Here is a 22,039-nt window from a genome sequence, read left to right as displayed (position 1 = left end):
TTATTCTTGCCGGTGTATGTTTTTTTCTGTTGTTTTTTTTTATTCGTTTTGGTCCCAGAAAGGAAGCCGCCGTGACAGATGTTAAACCGCATCAGGATCCTGGTCACAAGTAGGACCTCATTGCCAGCTTGTCGAGTGCAGCTCTCCGCCCTTTAGTTTTTAACCCTTTTCGGAAGCGGAACTTCCCCCTTCGCACAAAAAAATACAAGTAAAATTAAGTAAAGGGGTGACAAATGCCTCATATTCGACCTCAATTCGAAAACGATCGCCAAGCTTTCCCAGCGGGCTAATCAATCGAACGAATGTCTTACGAATCAAACCACAAATAAATTGAGAACACAGGCCCGCTGAAGAAGCGGAAAGAAAAAAGAAAGGCCACCGAAAAACAAGTTAGAAATCTTTTTGTTTTCCATTTGGTCTTTTCTTTTTGTTTTTCAGTTGCAGCGCCAAAGACGACGACGACGTCGACGACGCATCATTAAAATATTTTCCACTCTTCGGCTGGTTGTGTTTGGTGTTAAATCAAAAACCACTTGAACGAAATAAAATCTTTCTCACAGTCCGCGGTCGCACAATGGGAAATGGGGAAGGGGTTCGTCTTCTTCCGAGGGGCAAACAAATTATGAGAACGTTCGGGATCAAGACGCGAAGAATGTTTTCTTTTTCTTGATTTTTTTCTCTGGGTTTCTCTGGTGGGTTCTCTCTGTTTTTGGTCTTTTGTTGTTCGGCGTTGTCGTTGTTGTTAAATTGATGACAACAACATCAAAAATGCTGAAGCGTGCGCTTCAAAATGTATCTAAATGCACCTAAAGAAAAGTATCTAAAGGGGTTTATTTTTAAACCTTTGCTATAAATTCTTTAAAAATATTAATATTGAATTTTAGTAAAATATTAAACACTGTATAAAACATTTATCTCTTTAATTAGATTCTGTTTAAAATGATAAAATTCTTTACAAATAAATGTAAGCTGTAAAATACATTTCAATATTTATATTTAAAATAATCTACATTTTTTCAAAGAATTTTCATGGGTTTTTAGAGGAATTTAAATGTGAAAAGCTTAAGGAATTTTTTAGTATGTTGTATGACTTATATTACCTATTTTTTTCGGTGCATTTCGCTTAAGATACAAAGCGAAGCCTCGAGATACATTTCGGTGTTGCGCTGACCGTTTTGCGTATCCGTGACGATTTCTCGTTTACCTGTGCGACACAGACCCAAAAATCTGACAATAAATCAATAATCAAGCCGGCCACAGGGAGAAAGAGCCGACGAATGGATGGATGTATGGATGGACAGACGGATGGATGGATTGGCTCGGATCGGAGGCGAGGACCGGGGCCTTATCATCATTATTCAAAGCAAGCCACCAACGCCGCCGCCGCCGCCGCCGACATCGCCGTCACATGGAAATGGGAATAGAAATAGAAAATAATAATAATAACGAGAACAACAAACAGAGACCGAGGGAAAACAAAACAGAACAGAACCAATAGCGAACAAAAACAAGTTCCAAGAGTTTCTAAAAGCCATAAAACGACGACGACGAGTTTTGATTTGATTTTCGAGATCCAATCGACTGGCATAGAACACATGTACTACGAGTATGTAAAAAATACATTTCAATTCACACTCGCCCAGCGGACCTGGTTCCATTAAAAAAAAGCCCCCAGACGGACCATCCAACGACCGACCGACCGACCCATCGAAAATGCGTGGATGCTGTGGGAGAGAGTTGGGCCGAGAGTTCTGGGACGGAGGCCACGACGGAGGCAACAACTCGTCATCGTTAATATCAGGTTCGGGGTCTTGGGTTCCAAGGCACGGAGAGAAAAAAGATATTAATTAAATAATAATATTGAAAAGGGATTAAAAATTAATTTTAAAAATGTATATTTATATCAGAAAATTTGAAGATACATGTGTTATATTTACTTTGATTTTGGATTACTTTGTATTTTAAATAATATATTATTAATTTAGGCTTTTAGGCTTAGAATTTTACATATTTTTGGTTATTCTGGTTACACAATCAAATCTATGTTTAAAATTTCATTTAGTTCATCAATAATTATAGAAAGATCAGTACTAATTATTTCTCTCTGTGCTTAAATAAAGAGAAGTGAGACTGAGGGCAGTGGCAGCCCACGCCCGCGTTATGATTTTGTGGCCATTTTATAACTAACAACATTCCAGCGGCGCCGACAACTCAGAGAAGAGAGTCCCCTGTTTTCGAGTCCCCATCTCCAGTCCCCAACCATACCATACCATACCATCATCCATCCCAGATTTCAGACCATGTCCACAGGGCCACACACTTCGATGGGTTAGCCGATGATGACGACGATGATGACCGCTCTTTGCCGCAGGAAGGAGTTGGGGGAGGGCGCAGTGCATTGGAATCGTCGTCTGGTGACAGAAGCGGCAACGGGAGCAGAATCATCTCAGGCATCCGGCTATATCGAGTATATAGTATATAAGGAGAAGCAGGGGAAGAGCGGTGGAAACCTGTTGGGGTTGAGGCCAAAGGACGGAAACCCTTTCCTCCAGCTAAGCAGTTTTTATTCCTTTGGAGAGAGGATTTATTAAAGGATATGTTGTTATTAAAAGTTATATTTGATATCATATTTATAATGCTTAAATCTTTTCAATTAAATAATTTTAAATTACCTTAAAACTTTCCTCCCAAGGGTATATATCACTTCGTTCTCCTAATATGATCATGGCTCTACAGCGATAATCATAAAATGAATATAAATATTTCAAAAAGTCATAAAACGCCTTATAATTAGGCTTATTATAGCAAAGAATTTATTTATATTTTGTGGCGAAATGACTGCGATAAAAGCGAGTTGATAAGCTTGGGGGGGAATGGGCAAAAACCACAAGATAAACCCTTTGGGATCGGATCGTTTCGTTTTATACATAATTTAAAAGCTTATCAAAGTTGGATTTTTTTTTATCGCTATTCCAAGAGCAGATAAAGTTTCGTTCTTGGTACGAGGAGTATTTGCAAATTGGTAGATACTTTATGTATCTGAGGTTGAACATTTCCTTGAACTGCCTCTGGAAGATACATATCTATCTGTAGATAGTCTTTGCTCTACATACCACACGTGTCCCAGTCGCTTATCACAACACAAGTTAGATACAATTCGTAGAAGATACAATTTTGAAGCGCTGAAAGAAAAAAAATCAGTGAAATTTAATAATATTAATAATTTAAATTTATAAGAATATAATATAATACATTAAGTAAACAATGAAATATTTTAATGACCTTTTAAAGGGAATAAGATTCTAAAAGATATCTTTAGAGGGACAGCTGAATATTTTGTATTATATAAAGGAATTTTTAAGGAAAATATGTATAATAATTTTCTATTTTTTCTGGGCTTTATCCCACTTAAAATAAATTATTTTCAGTGCATCCTAAGGCCGACTTTTTGTGTTGTTCTACCGCCTGTTTCCAATTGTCTGCAGGTCCACAAAACGGCTCACATGTTTTGTATAATTATCGTGGTTAATGTCTCCGCTCCGGCTGGCTGATAAAACCATTTTTATCAGTTTGGTTTTTGTTTTTTTTTTTTGTTGTGCTTTGTATTTTGCTTGCTGTTTGCCTTTTAATTAAGTTGAACAAAAAATATTGTCAACGCATTCTTTAACTAGGCAACAATTGCCATGCCGCCTGACCTTGAGCCGAGTAACGGCCACAAAATGCGATCAGTCCAAAGATATAGTATCTGCGAATCAACTTTCAACGCAGCTCACAACAGTCGTCGTCGCAACGTCAGGCTGAAAATGAAAGTCGGAATATTTTGTTGCAAACAAAAATTTAGTTATAATGGCCTCAAAAAGTAAACTGCAGGCCGGCTCAAACGGAGTTATTATGAGGCACCGAGAGCTCAAGCTTTGTTTGCCTTTCTGGCTCATGGCGAGAAACCCACATGACCAGATCGGCCCCAGATCTGCAACATTAGCCCCCAACCAACATGGCCAAATTGCAGACTGCCAGGAGTTGCCCAATCTCGGCTAAGATGCTGCATAATTAGCTATAATTTGTTGGCCGCTGCAGCGTCGGGCCAAAGTGAAAGTCCAGGCTGAACCCAAGATGGGATCATCTAGCTATATCCAGCTTCATCTCACCATCTCTTCCAGTCTCATGACTAGATGTCAAAGGAGCAAGCTCGAAATTGGCGGACATGCAGATGAGAAATGCTAAAGAGAGGTCATAAAAGATGGTTTTTGAGAAATGTTTCCTGATTTTTAAGTTGAAGCTGAGTTTGGGGAACAAATCATATGGGATAATGATTGATACATCTAGAATAGAGATGGTTTCCTTATTTAGCTATAATTTCTGTCAGAGTTTCTTTAGAGTTTCAACCTCAAAAATATAGCTTTACTTCATTCCAACTTCTCTAAACCCTCAACCAATTTTTCAACTCCTAATGTAAAAATCTCGTTCAATATAAAAAAATAAACTGATTTTATATGACCCGTAGCCACGACACCAAGCGAGCAAAGTGAGTGATAAACGATGTCAATCTCAGATTTTATTGGGAAAAGACCCACGGAGAGCAAGTCATTGGCATTGATCACTGGCATCATCATCACGATCATTGTGATGTCGTGGCGATCATTAGACTGGCCCAGAAGAATGCATTTGCATGTGGCCAGCATCAGCAGCTCCATTTCCATTTCCATTTCCCCAACCTCAATCCAAGTCTGAGTCTCAGTCAGAGTCACATTCACAGGCATTTCCATTTTCAGCTCGTGATCGCGGTGCGTCTGTTGCTTTTGTGTGTCAGTTGCATTTACAGCTACGACAAAAAAAAAAAGAAGAGAATAAGATGCATTTCAAAGTTGTTGTTATTTTTTATATCTTGCCTCGACTTTTATTTTATGATCCAGCTAACGGTTTTGGGGCATTTTCCAATGATGAAAACTCTTTCTTAGACTTACAATGTTGTTGGTTTTTGGTTTGTTTTAATCTGTTTTGTAAAGGTTTACAGAGAAAGAAATACAAATGGAGTTTGATTATTTCGATCAAAATTTAATAGAAATATAGTGCTATATTTCTAGATACTTCTTAGCCATATTCCAAATATGTTTATTTAATTTTTGTTTATATTCTACTTCAGAAGCTTAATGCTTTACAAAATAAATTAATCCTCAAACTACCTCTTTTTTCCCTCTGCATTTAAGAGAAGTGACTTGGTTTTAAGTACAACGATAAATCGAGAGGCTTAAGGAGCTGAGTCTAGCCCGGATGAAGGGGTCTCTTTTTTTAGAAGGGGAAACAGGCGGAGTAACCACCCACGTAACGGCCGAAGACAACTTCATAATTCACTCAGAGAAGTTTCTTCCAAAGACGACTACGGCGGCGTCTCAATCCAAATCTCAGCCTACGGATGAATCGCAAAGTACAAAGTACATAAGTAGGTGGCGGCGGGCTATCCATGAGATACTTTCGCCGCTTTGTGTGTGCGTGCGTGCGTATAGGAATTGTGCTCAATTTCCACAGACACACAAACACACAAACACACACTCACCGTGACACTCCGGGGCCTTATCAACACAGAAGCATCATCTTGCACAGCATGCTTTTATCTCTCTCTCAGTTTGAGTCGTTTGAGAACAGGCGTTCAGCAACATCCAGCAGCTCACTCCACTCACCGAAATCGGGGAGGGTGCGAAAGTGACCGGAGGGTTTGGGGGCGGACGACGGCGGAGGGTACTAATACTACTACAGTATAAAACGCAGCTCTCGGGTTCTCTCGGTTCTGGGTTCTCACTTCCAATGGGTTCTCTGGGTCTCTAGCTCCTCGGTTCTCTGTTCTCGGTTCTGGATTCTCGGGCGGAGCGGGCTCCTCTCTCTCTTTGGCTGCCAAATATACAGAAGAGCAAAACGTGCGAAAACTGGTAATGGAGGAGCTGAGTTGCAGAACACAAAAAGCCACAGGGAAACCCAAACACTCACACATACACGCATGGCCATCAAAAGCCAAAGGAAGCTCCGGAGAATGAAGGCCCGGAGCGGGACTACGGAGCTGAGTTAGGAGCCAGGAGGTTGGAGGTTGGAGGGACAAAAGTAAATGAAATGAGGCGAAATGCAGTCACAGAAACAGGCAGCTAAAGCAGAAGCTAACTCTCTGGACATGCAGGTCTACAAAAAGGGGACTTTGAGAGGAAACTTATAGAGGGAAATCTAGGGATAAGTATGGCATTTTCCTTAATTATTATATTATGCATATAATATTATATTACATATATTGAATGCTAAATATCCTTACACAGTTTTATAATTATTTTAAAAATCCAAAAAATTTATTTTAAGCTTTTAAATGTAAGCTGACTCTCTGGACAGGTAGGCTTACAAATAGGAGACTCTGAGAGGAAATCTAAAGGAAAAGGACGGGCAATTCCTCAATTGTTTATTAAAATATTAAGTACATAGGTTATTCCTAGAAATTATAAAATGGTTTATGAACCAAGAAATATATTTTATAATATTTTTTTAAATCTAAGAAATCATTTGCAAGCCTTTTAATATTTTTCTTGAATTTTCCTAGACTCCCTATTAACTTATTGCAATTAAAATCTTCCTTAGTTTGTATCTACTGTATATAAAAGCCACTGTCACAACCATTGGTGTCTGTCTCTGTCCTCATATCTGTTTCTGTGTTGCTGTTTCGGTACTCAGTTTTTAGTCTCGGCCACTTGGCAGCTGTGTGAGCTGAGTTGAGTGTGAGCAGCTTAAAAAGCAGTGTCTGCCACCCCTCAGGCCCCATCCCCTTTTGCATACACATAGAAGAGCCACCCCCCCTCCTTTCTCTTTTCTCTATTTTTCCCTCCCAGTCTTCCCGAGAGAAGCTTCTAATGCATCGTGGTTGCTGTTGTTGTTTTGGAGCGTAATAAGCGCAGTTTTTGTTTGAAAGGCGGAAGGAGGAAGCTATCATAGAAGTATAGTCGCCGTTTAAATACCCTTGTAGTTATTATTTTATAAATTTTAATTACTCTTCTATATTAAATCGAATATTCTGTCTTAAATAGTGCTTATAACAGTATATAAAATGTATTTGTTGTTGCAATATATCTAATTTCTTTAACTTCTCCCAAAAATTATAAAACCTTTAGTGAGAGTATAAAAATCACGACAAACACTCTGATAGAGATAAAGAGGAATGCCGGGGGTAAACTAGGGAACTTCAAGATTGCACTCTGGGATTATATAGGTACATATATACATATATAATTATACATATACATATATATATAGATAGAAGCTCTGTATATCTGAGGGAATCATTCAAATTTGTCGAGTTTTCTTTGGGAGTAAAGTTTTCGCTGCAACTCAGTGACAATGAAGCCATTCTGGAACCCTCCAAGAATGAAGTTTCAAGAGGAGGTTTTCAGTAGGGGTTTATATATATTTTACATACTTTTGTTGTTGTTTTTGTAAACTGCTACTTTATCGCGGAAAGCCAAAGTATGCACTTAACACAGTTTTCATCCCAGCCTTTTGTGTCTGTGTCTCTCTTTCCAGGGCTGAGAATATCGCTCATTTTCAATAAAAATAGCTTAAAATCGTAACAGGCGAACAGCGACAATGAAAGTGTATGCGAAATCCGCAGAGAATCAGAGTGAGACAGCGGGGACCGAGAGGGTCGAGCAGCAGAGACAAGTGCCAAATGGATGATTCTCTGGAAATTACTCGGCGGCGCTCTTCCCGTTTTTAGTTTCGAGGAGGGAAGTGCAACGGCGACTTGAAAGTTTTTTGTGTTTGCCAAACTCTATTTTCCAAAGAGAGCTTAAGGCACTCAGAGAAAATATTCATCTCAAATTTGTATACCATTAATTATTAATTTAGAATTTAAGGGTTAAGAAATTGGGATTGAGTTTGCATAGGTTTTTTGAATATTTAATTCAAAGCATTTTATATTCTGGAGTTGATTCTTTGTCCCCCTTCACTGAGGGACATTGTTGATTGCATTTTTTTCCAAGGACTTTGATTTATGTTCTTTCATAAAATTATAAACTTTGTCCAGTGCATTCCCTCTTTTCTTGGACAAGAGAATGCAGAGAGCTGTGCGACTGGCACTTGCTGCTGTTTTCCTGCTTTCGCGAGCGCCGCAAATGCAGATGCAGCAACATCAGCAGCAGCAGCAGCGGCAAGAGCAGCAACATCTTCTCTTTGCACGATTTTACTTCCGGCTCGTGAGGGGTTTCTGCGGCATTGTGGCTAAACGGGGGAGGAAACGAATTCCGATCCCAGTCGAGTGGTTTGTTTGGCTGCTGCATTTTTTGGAGCGCTGTCTCTGCCTTTGTTGCTGTTGTCGCTGCACGTTTGCGGTCGTTGGCTTCAGTCTGAGTCTCAGCCTCGCTGCGCATTTGTTTTTGCATTTTGTTCTGCCGCAACAACGGATGCTGCTGCTGCTGCTGTTGTTTTCCCCCGCATTTCCCCATGCTTATCTGTAGGTGGAGTTGTTGCTGCAACATAAGCAGCAGCAGCAGCAGCAGCAGTAAGCGGCATCAGTAAGCTGTAAGCAGCTGTCAGTATAAATGCGGACTTGAGATGTGGACGTGGATGTGGATGCCACACTCTGCTGAGTCGCCTCAATGGCATTTCGCAACCGAAAGTGTTGCTCATCGGATTCTAGATGGGAGATTAAGTGCGGTTTTGTAAGCAAAAATGCCCTGGGAGATCTGTAAATCATTTATACTGTTGTGGTAGCTTCAATTTAATTAGGTTTTATTTTGGGGTTATCGATTTCAAGGGAAGTACAAAAGGGATTGTTATTTTTTAAATTTAAAAAAATATTACAAATTTTATTTATTTTTAAATTAAGCCCTTAGAATTTTTGTTTTTCTTCTAACAATTAATTTACCTCCATTAAAATGTCACCAATTACATTCCCAACTCTTAATTATATTCTCTGAAACCAACATCTCGTATACGCAATGTTGACAACAGCTCTCGAGTTAACTATTCAAGTGCCTGATTAATTGGCAACAAGTGCTTAGCTTGGCTCCTTCTCCTGAGTGACTGGCTGAGAAAAGGTCTCGATTCTCACCTCGCCGCTAATGCTGATCGTGTCGTTGAACATGGCGTATGCGCAATGTGCCTTGTCTTTATATTTTTCTCTCTCTCTCTCTCTGCCTCAGCTTCCAGTTCTTTGGCGGGCCAAATGCGGTGCGGCCAAAACAACATAATTAAGTATTTATTTATTTACAATTTTGGGCAACAACTACGATTTGAATGCAGCAACAACTTTGGTGGTGTATTGGCGTTTTGCAGCTTCAATTTCAATTTCAACTTCGACTTCGACTTCGATGTGGCGCTGCGGCTCGGCTCGCTGTATTGCCACAATTGCTCATTTTGCTGGCTGCTTTGTGGAAACCTTGTGCTAAATTTTCCAAAACGTTGAGCCTCGTATTCGTCGCCAGTAACCGAAAATGCAAAATGCACTGAGAAGAATATGAGAATAGATTTGGAAAGAATATGATTTATCTAGGAAAATATTTTTAAATATTTTAGAAAACTATATTTTAATTAATTTTTACAGCATTTAAATTTTTGGAAATATTTTACAGGTTCTTAGATATTTTTTATATATTTAGACTGAATATAAAGTTTAAAGTGTAGAAAATACAAAACCGAAAAACCGATAAACAGTAAAAAAAAAGACTCAAAACAAAAACAAACTCTGTTGCAACAATTGAAGCTGGCGATAAATGTCAGTCAAAAGCCGCAAACCCAGCCACGCCCCCTCCCTCAATCCCCCACCGGGCGGACGCCTTTATTGGCTGACGCATAGCTGGAAAAGCTAGGCTGTCACACAGCTAGATTTTCCACTGCGATCGCATTATTTATGCTTATGAGCAAATGTATCTTTCAGATACAGATGACGCTGACTCGCTTTATTAATTTCCAATGGCTCGTGAGATTGACACCATTCGCTGAGGCAGCGATGACGCCGAGATGACGACACCTCGAAGCCTCGAGAATAGTTTATACGGCTCTAAGCCCGGCAGGGTGCTAAAAGAACTATGCAAATTAAATCACGTAAGGCTGGATGATTTTTTTACCTAACCATTTAAAGTAGGTAACTTTTTGTGGCCTTTTTTCAGAGTGACGTAGTTTAAAATCCATTATACATTAATTATGATAAAGGATATTGAAGGTGTGTAATTTCTAAAACTTTCTGCGAATCATTGAAACGAATTCAACTGAATTGCATTTGTCTTGTAATTTGGTAGTTACATATCTTGGCCACTGGCCATGCACTTGGCATATGAAAAGCTCCAATTAACGCATTGGAAATCCAAGGAAAATCAATTAGAGAAAGACGAATAAAGTAATACTCTCTATGAAGACATTCCACCAAGATTAAATATCAGTTAACAATTTGATGGGAACCTTTCGGAAAGTGTAAATGGTGGAAACGTTGCGGTAGGAAATTACTTTAATTTGTTGATCCCCATTGTTGCTACGGCTCTCGCTGAAACTTGGCTAACTGAATGAGTGAATGAGTGGATGAGTGAGTGAGTGACTGGACTGACTGACTGCTTGACTGGCGGCCACATGTTTTCACATGATTTCCACACGACGGACAGGTGAAAAGCAAGGTAAAAGAAAACTACAAGCTAAAACTAAAGCTAAAACCCAAGACCAAAGCCCAAGTACAAGCACCAAGAGCCAGACCAAGACCAAGACCAAGACCAGAGAGATTCACTGGAGCAAGAAAAAGAAACCGGGTACGAAACCCAAAAGGAACTAAATAGGAATGGGTGCGCACTGGAGAGACGTGTTGACTGGGCTGTGGGTTAAGGTACAGAGAGAAAATGGAATAATAATAAATATTAGGAGGATAAATAGATACAAGATATTTATAGAATAATTTTGTTAGAAACAAAAACGTATATTTTACACATTTTACAAGTTTTCACAATCAACAGAATTTTGTCAGCTTTTTAAGGACACCAAATTAGGGTATTTATTTTTAATATTAAATTTAAATCTAATTATAATAAAGCTTCCTCTTTTTGTTTTCTGTAAAATAGCAAAAGAGTCAACAGATTTGACGCTTTGTCTGGGCAATTTTGAATGCCACCAAGACAGCCCAGAAATAGAGAGGACAGGAAGACAGCTCCGGGCAAGGTTTCCTCTTCGGTTTCCTTCCCCGGGAACCCAGACAATTGATCTATCACATTGAAATTGTTGAGTGTAGCTTGTCTCGTTTTTGTTTTTGCAATTGAAAAAGGGGTTCTTCTGCCTTTTGCTTCCTTCCTTTTTTATTCTCGGTTTAATTGTTTCTCAAAAATGCAAATTTGAATAATTATGAGAAGATGGGGGTTTCCCGCGATGACTGACAACTGATTTGTGTTGACTTAGAGTAGCAGCAACCTTCTATACAAAAATTATTTAAAAAAAAAGTGTGGGCAGGAAACAAAAGAGAGATAAGTAGGAATAAAAATGGATAATTTAGGGATTTTATTTGTGGGAAATGGTTATGGGGTTTTGCTAGAAAACAGGGATTATGAAGTGTAAGTATATGAATAATCAACTAAATTAAACGGGTTTTGTTAAATTTAAACATTAATTAATTTAATTAGATTATAGAATTACAATTTCTCTACATAATTTCCTAAAAATCCCTTTTAAATGTTAATTAGTTAGTCTGTAGTTCTTTATCCCATCCTGTGTACACCTGAGAACCTCTGGCATTGCCTCTCTCGGTTTGCTTCAAGGTCATCACAGTCCATAAATATGCATGCCTGATATGGCAGCATATTAAATTATTACAATACTTATCGCGGACTCAACAAAACCCGCCCTAGCACCTACACACATATGCCCTAGGGAGGGAGTACACACTACTATATATGTATATGTACTATTAGTGAGTCTGAATCTGAACGCAGAGAGTCGAGTGGCTGGGCCACATTCGTTAATAGTTCATTGCTCCGCTTAGGGCGATATGGTTTTGTAGGGAATATCGGGGGGTTGCAAGGCGACGACGACGACGACGAGTGGCGACTTTGGGGCGATTCCAAGACCTACAGATACAACTCAAAATGTTTCGCATAGATGCATACAGTTGTGGTCATAAAAATGGAATTTATAAAACTATTATTATGTATTTATTTATATATTTTTACTCTAAAGAATTTATTTCTTGTTACCAATCTAAAATATTCCCTATTTACAGCTAATCTACCACTGGGTAAGTGTTTGCATTATTTTTTACAAATTTAAAATTAATTTTTAAAGCCTCATTATGCTATTTTTTGTTCCTTAATTGTATTCAAGTATGACTCGTTGACTGCAGTTCATAAATCTTGGCCCTGGCTACTTGCTGATATTTTTCTCTTCACCTTCTTCCCTTTTTTTTTTATAAACATTTCTTATGTTTTGTTGCTGCACATTGTTTCAGACTTTTAGCTACCATTTTATGATGACTATTTTAATATTAAACTAATGAATGCGTCGCTGGCACGCCGACTGTAACTGCCTTCTTAGACCAATGCTCCCTGTAGGAAAGCAAAAAAAAAATTATATTTATGAAAATTTTCCCTGCCAGCAGTCGACCCTTTTTGGAATTACAGACCATTGCTAATTTATGCGCCTTTTGTATGATTTTTCATTTGAGTTTTTACTTTTCTTTTTACCCCCGCCCAGAGCCATACCATCCTTGGCTTTAAGTTGGCTTTGTATAGACTCACCATATTCACTTATACTCACTTGTATTTACTCGGTTACACTCATATGTATGTGCTAGCAAGGAAGTTTTTGGTATAATCGCAAGTGTGGTATATGGGGGAAAAGGGGTTAGTCCAACTAATTGCATGATGGGCCATGTAATGTGCTGTAGAGGGGCGTGGCATATCGCATAATGTGTGTATACAGTTGATAGACATGAATGGGAAAGTTTGTTTTCGGCAAATGAGTCTGAAACACGGATCGAAAAAAGGAAACAAAGGAATATATAATGGATAGAAGAAGGCTTCAGTGAGACAGGTTGTTTTTGTGAAGATTCAACTTTGAGCTGGTATTATTTATATATTTTAAGGATTATTTTGCCCTATATAAAATCTGCTTTCACTGATTAAATATTCTAGATTTATATTTTGTAATTCTTTCCTTAATATTTATTTTCAATCCCTCCTCCTTCTCCTGCTGATCATCATTGAAGGCTGTTAAATTTAGTGCCTCCACTTCAATTTTAATTACGATCCACAACCAGAAGAAAATACTCCGGGAAAAGGGAAAGACACAGAGAGAGAGAGGGAGGAAAATCGGGGGTGGATAAGTAAGAGCTGAGAGTGAGACTCCCTCTCGCGATCCCAGGCAGTATCTGTTGCACATATGTTATTGGGGGGGGCCCTGCCTCCCATTTTTCCCCTCCTATTCCACCACCACCATCACTTCTCTGCCTTTTGGTTCCTTTGTTTGGTAGACAATTTAAGATATTTGGGAATTCATTGCACTTTCTTTTATTAATACGCTCACTCAGAACAAGGCGAAGGCGAAGTCGAAGTCGAGAACTCGCCCTCTGAGTTCGTCTGGAACATGTGTAAGTGCCCAGGCACCAATGCATTTTCTTTACACAGAAAAATAAATACTGAAATTTTAAATAATTATAATTAAAGAAAGAGATTTTCGTAGATTTTTTAGAAGCAAGTTATGGGGTACACAAGAAATTAACTTTATTTGATAAAAACTAAAACTTTACTTGAATTACATTTTGAAAAACCACTTCATTGTCTTCAAAACATTTTTCTAATATTTTTTACTATGAATTTGATAAGTAATTTCTTTCTCTGCATTCATCCCTATATTTTCCAGCTAGTATCTCTTGTCTCTGCCTAAATTTAGTCACATTCCTGACTATTTCCGATGCTGCCCCAGCATCTGTTTTTGCTGGGGCATCCATGTCTTGATTGTTCCAATTTTGGTTATGGCCAATGATGGCAAGCCATTGATAAAAATAGAGGAGAGAGATCATCCTCTTCCCCCTCTAGAATCTCTCCACTGCTCTGTGACTCTGTCTCTGTCAGGGAGATATCAATGGGGAGATCCATCAGACTGCCATTTTGGTGTGGAGTTTGTTGCGTTGCGTTTCGTTTCGATTCAAAGGGGGAGATGAGATGAATCGAGGCGAAAATTGAAACTTATCTGCTAATCGCACATCTGTTTGTCACATGAAGATGGAACTGGGGAAACTGGTGGGGTGACATGTCGTCATTGAAGTCGCACGTGTGCATTGTCTCAGAGCTGAAGCTGGTCTTGGCCACGTTTAATGGATATTCTGGCTCTCATAAAATACTTCCCATACTTGTACACCTCCTCCTCCCCTTTGAGTAAAACTCATCGCAATTGTTTCTCATAAATTGTTTTGGCAAATGAGCAGCGCACGCCAAATCAAAAACGATGACAAAACATTAAACAAAAAATGCGACAAGGGGTTGCCAGTAAAGTTTGATTGGTCTTTCAATTATTTTTACAAATATTAGAAAATTTTAAAATATAGAAAAAAAAAATATATTATTAAAGTAAAAGTAAAATTTGAGACTGAGTTAGGAAAGGCTTCTAAGCTAAACATTAAGCTGTAAAATATATTCAAATAGAAACCAAATACTGATGACAGCTTTTCCTAACAAACCTCGCACATATTACTAAAAGTATTACAGGCCTTACCCCCTCTCTGGGTCTCCTCATTTCTACGACTTTGCAAATTCTCAGGCAGCTGCACAAATTGCGCAAATTGGTTTGAAACAAATGTAAATATTTATTAAAATTGCACAAGATGCACAAGGCCCCACCTCGAGTCCCCATAGTTTTTATAAATCAGTCAGATGTGCAAGCCGAGATCGACTGATGATGATCATGATCATGAGCAATTCAGTTCAGTGCATTGTGCGGGTGCTGTGATCATGTGACTGAGCTGGAATCTTTGTCTGAACTTTTCTCTCCCTATATATATGTATCTCTCTCTCTTTGGAATTCGAATCCGATAATCCAATGTAAATAAATATTAATGCCTCTATGAGTAATCAAAAGTCATCAAGAGAATTGTCACAAATCAAAAGCGATCATATTAAATCGGTTTACATTTATGTGAATTTGTTATGATTTATGGGAAAAGGTATAAAAGTAAAATGTTTTTATTATGGTTTGTTGTGATTTTTGGGTTTTATGGGGTATGATTTATATTTTAATATTTATATATTATTATTATTATATACCTTAAAAGATTATATACCTGAATAAGTAACAAATTCAATTGTTTAACCATACATTTAAGAATAAAAATACTACCCTAAACGACTATATACCCCGCTCCTAAAAAGCATTCCCAACGTACCTTCTAAATTCATATAATTATCCAAGTGACGGGGAGGAGTTTCAAGAGTTTTAGAAAGGGCAGAACAATATCAGCGAGTGATACAATTTCTCACTCTCAGCGTTTAGTTGTCGTGTTGTCGTTATCAGTTTCTAAAGGTGAACAAAAGCCGATGACGCTCCAGCGATTTTCACATTAGATTAAATATTTTTTGTTTTGTTTTATTTCAACTTTTCATTTTTGAGGTCAAGCTTTACAGCCAAGATAGCTCTTGGGTAACAAAATTTTCCTTGTTGCCGCTAATACAATAATTGTTGTTGCGGAAGCGGATGCAAAAAAAAAATCTATATATAGTATAGGGTAAAATGTGGAGAAGAGAGGATAGACAAGTTGAAAGGCAAACATGAAGTGCCAGTGACGACGATCACTTATATAGATATAGAAACGTCTGGCCAACAACAATGATAATAACTGAGGCAGCTAATTTCTCAGAGGGAGAGCCTACCAAGGTGCCAAGGGGGTTCTCCTCCAAAGACCTTGCCTTTGGCCAAGAAGTCTGTCTCTCAGGCCCGGCGTATGAAATGAATTTCCATTGTCTTAAATATATATATATATGTATTTTTTTCTGGCTTCCTTAGCTCTTGTTACTGTTGCTGCTGCTCTCATTGTTTTCATTTTTTGTTTCTTGTTGATATTGCTGTGGCTGCCGTTGATGGTTGCCTCACCCAAAGGCCAAGATCGTCGTCATATTAGCGTCCAAAAGTCAACTCGGCTTCGTCGCTTCTTCACTGGGAAGGCAACGTATTGTACAGTGGTTTGAAAACTATGAAAATGGGTTACAAATTTGGGATTTAATACGATATAGAACTCTTTTAAAATTGTGAAAATACTAGTCAAGAGCTCATGAGACTTTTAAATTAGACGTAAGATAGATTTTTTGGTACAACAAGTGTTTCTTTTAAACATTATAAATTATTAGGAAATTAGTTTATATTAATACTTATAGTTTCTTTAATTTTTCTGTTATATGTTTTTCAATGCCAGATTCTAAAGTTAAATGTTTTCTAAATGATACTTTTCATTTACCCAAAAATCTAAACTGAAATATTTAATGATCTCTGAGAAAAAGGTCTCTTTAAAATTGAATATTAAGTATTTAAAAACTTTCTTCTCGAATTAAATATTAAAAATAACCCCCCTTTCTTTATATATTTTAAATATTTCCCTTCGGCTTTTCATTCCCTTCCACTGTACTCCATTTCCAGGGCGGCTTTTCAAAAGCTAAAAAAAAAAACGAGGAACCAGAAAAGCAAAAAAAAAAAAAAAAAACAAAAACCGAAATAAGCGACTGAGAAATATGTATGCGTATAATGTAAATTCCGCAAAGTGCGATGGACAAGCGATGCTTGAAATTAAAATAGGGTCATTAAGCGGCCCATGGTGTGAGCTTGAGCGCGAAGAGGGGGCGACTCCAAGGTGCAGGGGCGGGCGAAGGGGTGAAGGGTGGAGTTGCCAGACTCAAAAGGGGGCTACAGCAGCTTTTGGGCTGGTCTGGTTCGCCTCGTAATTGCTCTCTTGGCCATACAAATTTCTCAACAATTATTTTACGAAATGCTTTTCAATCTTGCGGTCGCCAGAGATCGTCTTGCATTAGGTTTTCCATAAACAAAAGTGTGAAACAAGGCAACCGCTTTGAACCGACTCGGCTTGGATCGGTCTGAACTCAAGACTGCCATATAATTATGATTGTTTGCTGTTGTAATACCTGAAGTGATTGTTGCTGCTGCTGCAGTCGTCGTCGTCGTCGTTGCATTGGCCTGACATTGGCATTTGTTTAGTAATTATAGAAATATCTCTATGTGCGCACATAGTTTATATAGTCAATAAGGTCTCCTAAGACTCGAGAGTGATCGGGTGACGTCTCAATGCTGTTTCATTGGGCAGAAATCGTTGGAAGTTACTTAAACACTAAAAAGAAGCATGAAAAAATACTTAACAACTTTAAAACAAACAAAGAGAAGGTTACTTTTAGATGAAAATAAATAACTTACCTATTTAACTTGAAATATTTTACGTATTTATGCGAGTTATTTAAATACGTGTTAAATTTCTCTTAATTGAAGACCCAACTAGGCCTTATTACTGCCTAAATAAACTCAAATATGTTGAATATCTACATAGTTTTCAACTTGATCTCACCATTTTTTCGAGTACTCCTACAAATTAAATTAAAATATTTGTTGACTTTTTTGTGCAATCTCTGATAAAGTTGATATTTTTACCTTAAGTGGAGGATTACTGGTAAAAAAAGGTGCGAAGCGGCTAAATGAGTAACGTGCTGCCAACAAATTTACAGTTGTTCATAAGGCGCTTGTTGTTGTTGTTGTTGTTGTTCCTGCTGCTGGCTGGTCTCATAAAAACCAGTAAGTGATTTCACAGAGTCGCCTGCCATCGAGCGGGGCGAGCAAAACTAACAAACATTGTTGGCAAAAAATCACAAAAAAATACAAATAAAAAGAGAAACAAAATTTGTAACATATTCGACCAAAAAGGCAACAAAAAATATTTAAGTTTTTTCTTACGGCTAGCTTGGGTTTTTGTTTTTACACAAAAGCCAACAGTGGTGGCGGTGGTTTGGTTCATTGAACTCCCCGGCGTCTTGGACTCTGACTGACTTATTGAATGAGTGAGACTGCAAGCAAAAGCAGCAGCCCCAAAAGCAGCAAAATACACTTGGAAAAGAGTTAAGTTAATATTAAAGAAATAGTAAAAAAGGAAGCATTAAAAAATATATGGTTTTTTGAAGAAAAAAACCGTAAAAGGTATATTTTTTCTTACATTTTCTATAGATTTAATTTAAAACAAGAAAGGAAGCTAACTTCGGCACGCCGAAGTTTTTATACCCTTGCAGATTGGTTTCGATGTTTATATTATAGATTTAAATGCTGAAAACACTCACAAAACAGAGTTTCATTACATTTTACCTATACTTATTATGTTTACAGTTTGACAGTTACAGTTTTACATTCCCAGCTTTACATATTTTATACATTTGCCGATCGCTTCTATGGCAGCTATATGATATAGTTGTCCGATTTTTATAAAATTTATACCAAAATTCTAGAATAATAAAAAAAGCTTATAACTTAAAGTAGATGAAAATACGTTGAAAAACAACGAAGTTATAATTTTTTTTCGATTAATTTCCCGATCGTTCCTATGGCAGCTATAAGATATAGTCGTCCGATTTTCATAAAATTTTTACCAAAATTCTTAAATAATATAGAGTGGCCATATCTAAAAAATGGTGCAAAAATGTTGAAAAACAGCAAAGTTATAATTTTTTTTCTAAAAATATATCGAACATTTGTATGGCAGCTATATGATATAGTCGTCCGATCCGGCCCGTTCCGACATATATAGCAGTGAGAGCATATAGAAGACTATATGCAAAGTTTCATTCAGATAGCTTTAAAACTGAGGGACTAGTTTGCGTAGAAACAGACAGACGGACAGATGGACAGACGGACAGACGGACATGGCTAGATCGACTCGGCTGTTGATGCTGATCAAGAATATATATACTTTATAGGGTCGGAAAGGCCTCCTTCACTGCGTTGCAAACTTCTGACTGAAATTATAATACCCTGCAAGGGTATAAAAATATATAAAAACAATTCAAACTTTTTTTTAAATTTAAATATAATTAAAATATAGTAACCATATATTTTTAAAAATTATTTTTACCCATTCAACTATTATTTTAATTGTTGCCAGTGTAACAACAAGATCGAAGTCTGCACAGATTATGTCACACATTTTCGGATTGGGGGAGTGCTCCGCTCCGCTCCGCCGAGGGGATGGTGGCTTTTTGGGGGACCTGGGGGGATGTTGCACTCGTGGTAGCCATGTTACAACATCAATTGCGCGCGCCAGACGACAACAGCAACAGCAACAGCAACAAATGCGACCCAAAAGAAATCGTATCTCACGGATTGTTGTTGTATCTGCTGCCGCTGTATCTGTATCTGTATCTGTATCTGTATCGCCACTATATATGGGGGAAAACTGCTGCATAGAATGAATCACATATGAGTCAAGAAAAAAAATATCTAAGGGGACACCACCAAGTATATTCCAACATGTATTCCCCCAAGAAATGTGTGGAGGGTGAAAGAACTATATCTGAAAGTGACAGTATCAATCTGAGGTCATTATCCCAGGGTTACATAGAAAATATTATTTTCTTTCCTATTTTTTTGTCTGGAAAATATATATTTTCCTTTTCAAGGAATCTGTTGGTTATTTGTTAAAGTCGGAATATTATGAAGGTGTCGTTTATTAAAGTCAAACATTTTTGGAACCTTATTTATAAATAATATTTGGATTGATATGACTAAGATAATTTCTTAAAGTTTTTAGATTAAATTGTAAATTAGTAATAATTTATAAATTTTTTTTTTTTTATAGAACTTAAACCTTTTCAATTTACTATTTCTTTCAATTTTCCCTCTCAAATTGCATAATCAGCTTCCTTGTATATCTGCATCTGTCTTTTATATTTGTATCTATATCTAAGCAGCTCCTCCTCCTCCTCCTCCCTCAACATTGTTCAGATTTGGGTGTCCGCCGCCACCGTCGCTGCCGTGGCGAGTGGAGCAAATAAGTGAAAGTCAAATGGTATTGACGCATTGAGCGCTTGAACAAATTAACTGCGCAATGAGCAGCAGCAGCAGCAACAACCACACACGAGTTGTATCTGCAACTATTTGTATCTTTTGTCGAACGGGGAACCAAGCTATTTGTTTTTGTGTTTTTTGTTGTATTTTTGCCAAATTAATTTCAGCCTCTCTCTAGGAAGATTATTAAATCCGAAATTGAAAATCGAGAGATCGAGAAAGGGAAACAAGTTTCGATTTATGCAACGCTTATACTTTCATAAAACTGTTGAATCATTCGATGAATCTTATCAGCGGGGTTAGGAGTATCTTTAACGTTTTTTTCCTCTGATAAGACGAAGAATTTTAGCTGAGTCAGGCTACGTGGTTTTAATGAAATATAGAATCACATTGCGATATCCTTGACTGATAACCGAATCGACGCGATGGCCAATAAAATGCTAATTCACGGATAACGAAAAGCTTGAGCGTGAGCAAATTAACGTAATTAATGCGACAAGATCGCATACGATTTTCAACCCAAATCGTTTTGTAATTCAAATGTGGCAGGTTCATGTCGATGCTGTGCGATTTGTGGCACTTGTGTTCAAGTTAAGGCAAAGCGAAAACGTTTTGCTGTATTTCAAACGGCGCCAGGTGTTGAAAGATTGTTGATACTTTAAGTTCTTTTTCTTTTTTTTACATTTATTTTGTTTTAAATAGGATAAGGATAGATTTTAATAATTTTAAAATAAATTTAAGGGGATAATTTGTGATCAACCAGACATTAAAATGGGCTTTGTAGTTTCTTTTGACTTTCATTGAAATTTTTATAAAGTTTAATATGATTCTTTCTCTTAAAATAAATATATTACAAATTTATATATCCTGTAGAACCTTTAACAAATTTTCTAGAATTTTATTTACCCAAATTCCCAAGGCATTTGATTTGTGACACCTGAGTTCAGGCCCCGGACAGGTGTGTTCTGTGATGTTTGGGGGGCGTGGCAACCAGAACTTTCACAAATTAATAACACTTTGGCTCTGGTTTTGGCTCTGGATGTCGATGTGGAGCATCGTCCGGGTTCAACACACTAAGCCGCGACCAAAGACCAAAGACCGGCGACCAGAGCCGAGATTCGAGCTTCGTAGCTTGGAGAGCGGCATTTTAATTGAATTCGCGAGGTGAACAGACAGAGAAAGAGCGGGGAAAAAAAAAGAGTCCGAGAAGGTGGGGGAGGGGAGGGAGCAGATGGCGGACCACAATTTCCAAGAACCCGCCGAACAGAAGATATATTTACTTACTCATGTCGAGGCGAGTGTATCTCTGTATCTTTGTATCTGCCAAGTACGGGGCATAAGCGGACCGTAAACGAGACGACAGGCGCGCAAGCAAATAAAATGAAGGAAGGAAGCAAAATGAGCAAATCGGCTAAATAATAATGAGCAAAGAAGCCAGAGGAGCCTGCCAAAAGGATGGGAAAAAAAGGGGTTTCTTTAAAAGTGGGTGGGGAATATTTGTACAGTTTGCTTTCCAGTTAGAGAAAGGCACAAAGAAGATTGATGATTATCTTTAATGAGTTATTTGGAAGGGAATTTAATAAGAAGCAGGAAATGTAAATATTTTAAAAAATCAAAAAACTGGTACTCCTTACATAAAATTATTGTTATAGTAAAGGATTACATTGTTTTATATTTCATAAAATATTTTTTAACACATTTCTAAAAGTATTTCAATAATTATTCGCTTCCCATTTCATCTACTATTTATTAAGTTCATCAGCTTGGCAAAAAGTTCAGTAATTCCATGGCAAGTGGATTGGCGGATTCGAAATCGGGTCTCGAAACTCGTTACTTGGTCAATGGCTTCTCCGCCTAGAAGAGGCTTGGATTTAATCTCTCCTCGAGGGGCAGCAGCTTCAGCTTCATCAGCAGCAGCAGACAGACTGTCTCTGTGTCCGTAGTTCACTGTATCTCTTTACCCCACCAATCCACCGGCCGCTGCCTTTGTCTGGGCTTCCCTTCTGGGGGC

The 22,039-nt window shown here is 37.8% G+C and overlaps 1 long non-coding RNA gene across 3 annotated transcripts; it reads right to left on the bottom strand.

The window, feature by feature from the left end:
• Nucleotides 1-2,988: 2,988 nt before the first annotated feature.
• On the bottom strand, nt 2,989-17,950 carry LOC108080480 (uncharacterized). Of its 3 annotated transcripts, XR_011444909.1 has the most exons (5): nt 17,932-17,950; nt 17,632-17,819; nt 17,401-17,565; nt 17,115-17,317; nt 15,621-16,172 (listed from the first exon to the last, which is right to left on the bottom strand). It is a non-coding gene; the product is annotated as an uncharacterized lncRNA (long non-coding RNA). The 3 variants fall into 3 exon arrangements; XR_011444910.1 differs by lacking the exons at nt 15,621-16,172; nt 17,932-17,950 and adding an exon at nt 2,989-3,182 and having other exon boundaries at nt 17,632-17,886; XR_001770912.3 differs by lacking the exon at nt 17,932-17,950 and having other exon boundaries at nt 15,623-16,172; nt 17,632-17,886.
• Nucleotides 17,951-22,039: the final 4,089 nt, after the last annotated feature.

This window comes from Drosophila kikkawai, chromosome 3L, assembly GCF_030179895.1.
Source record: "Drosophila kikkawai strain 14028-0561.14 chromosome 3L, DkikHiC1v2, whole genome shotgun sequence".
NCBI lineage: Eukaryota > Metazoa > Arthropoda > Insecta > Diptera > Drosophilidae > Drosophila > Drosophila kikkawai.
The sequence above is the reverse complement of the archived record's forward strand: the minus strand, read 5'-3'. Positions and strand labels throughout refer to the sequence as shown.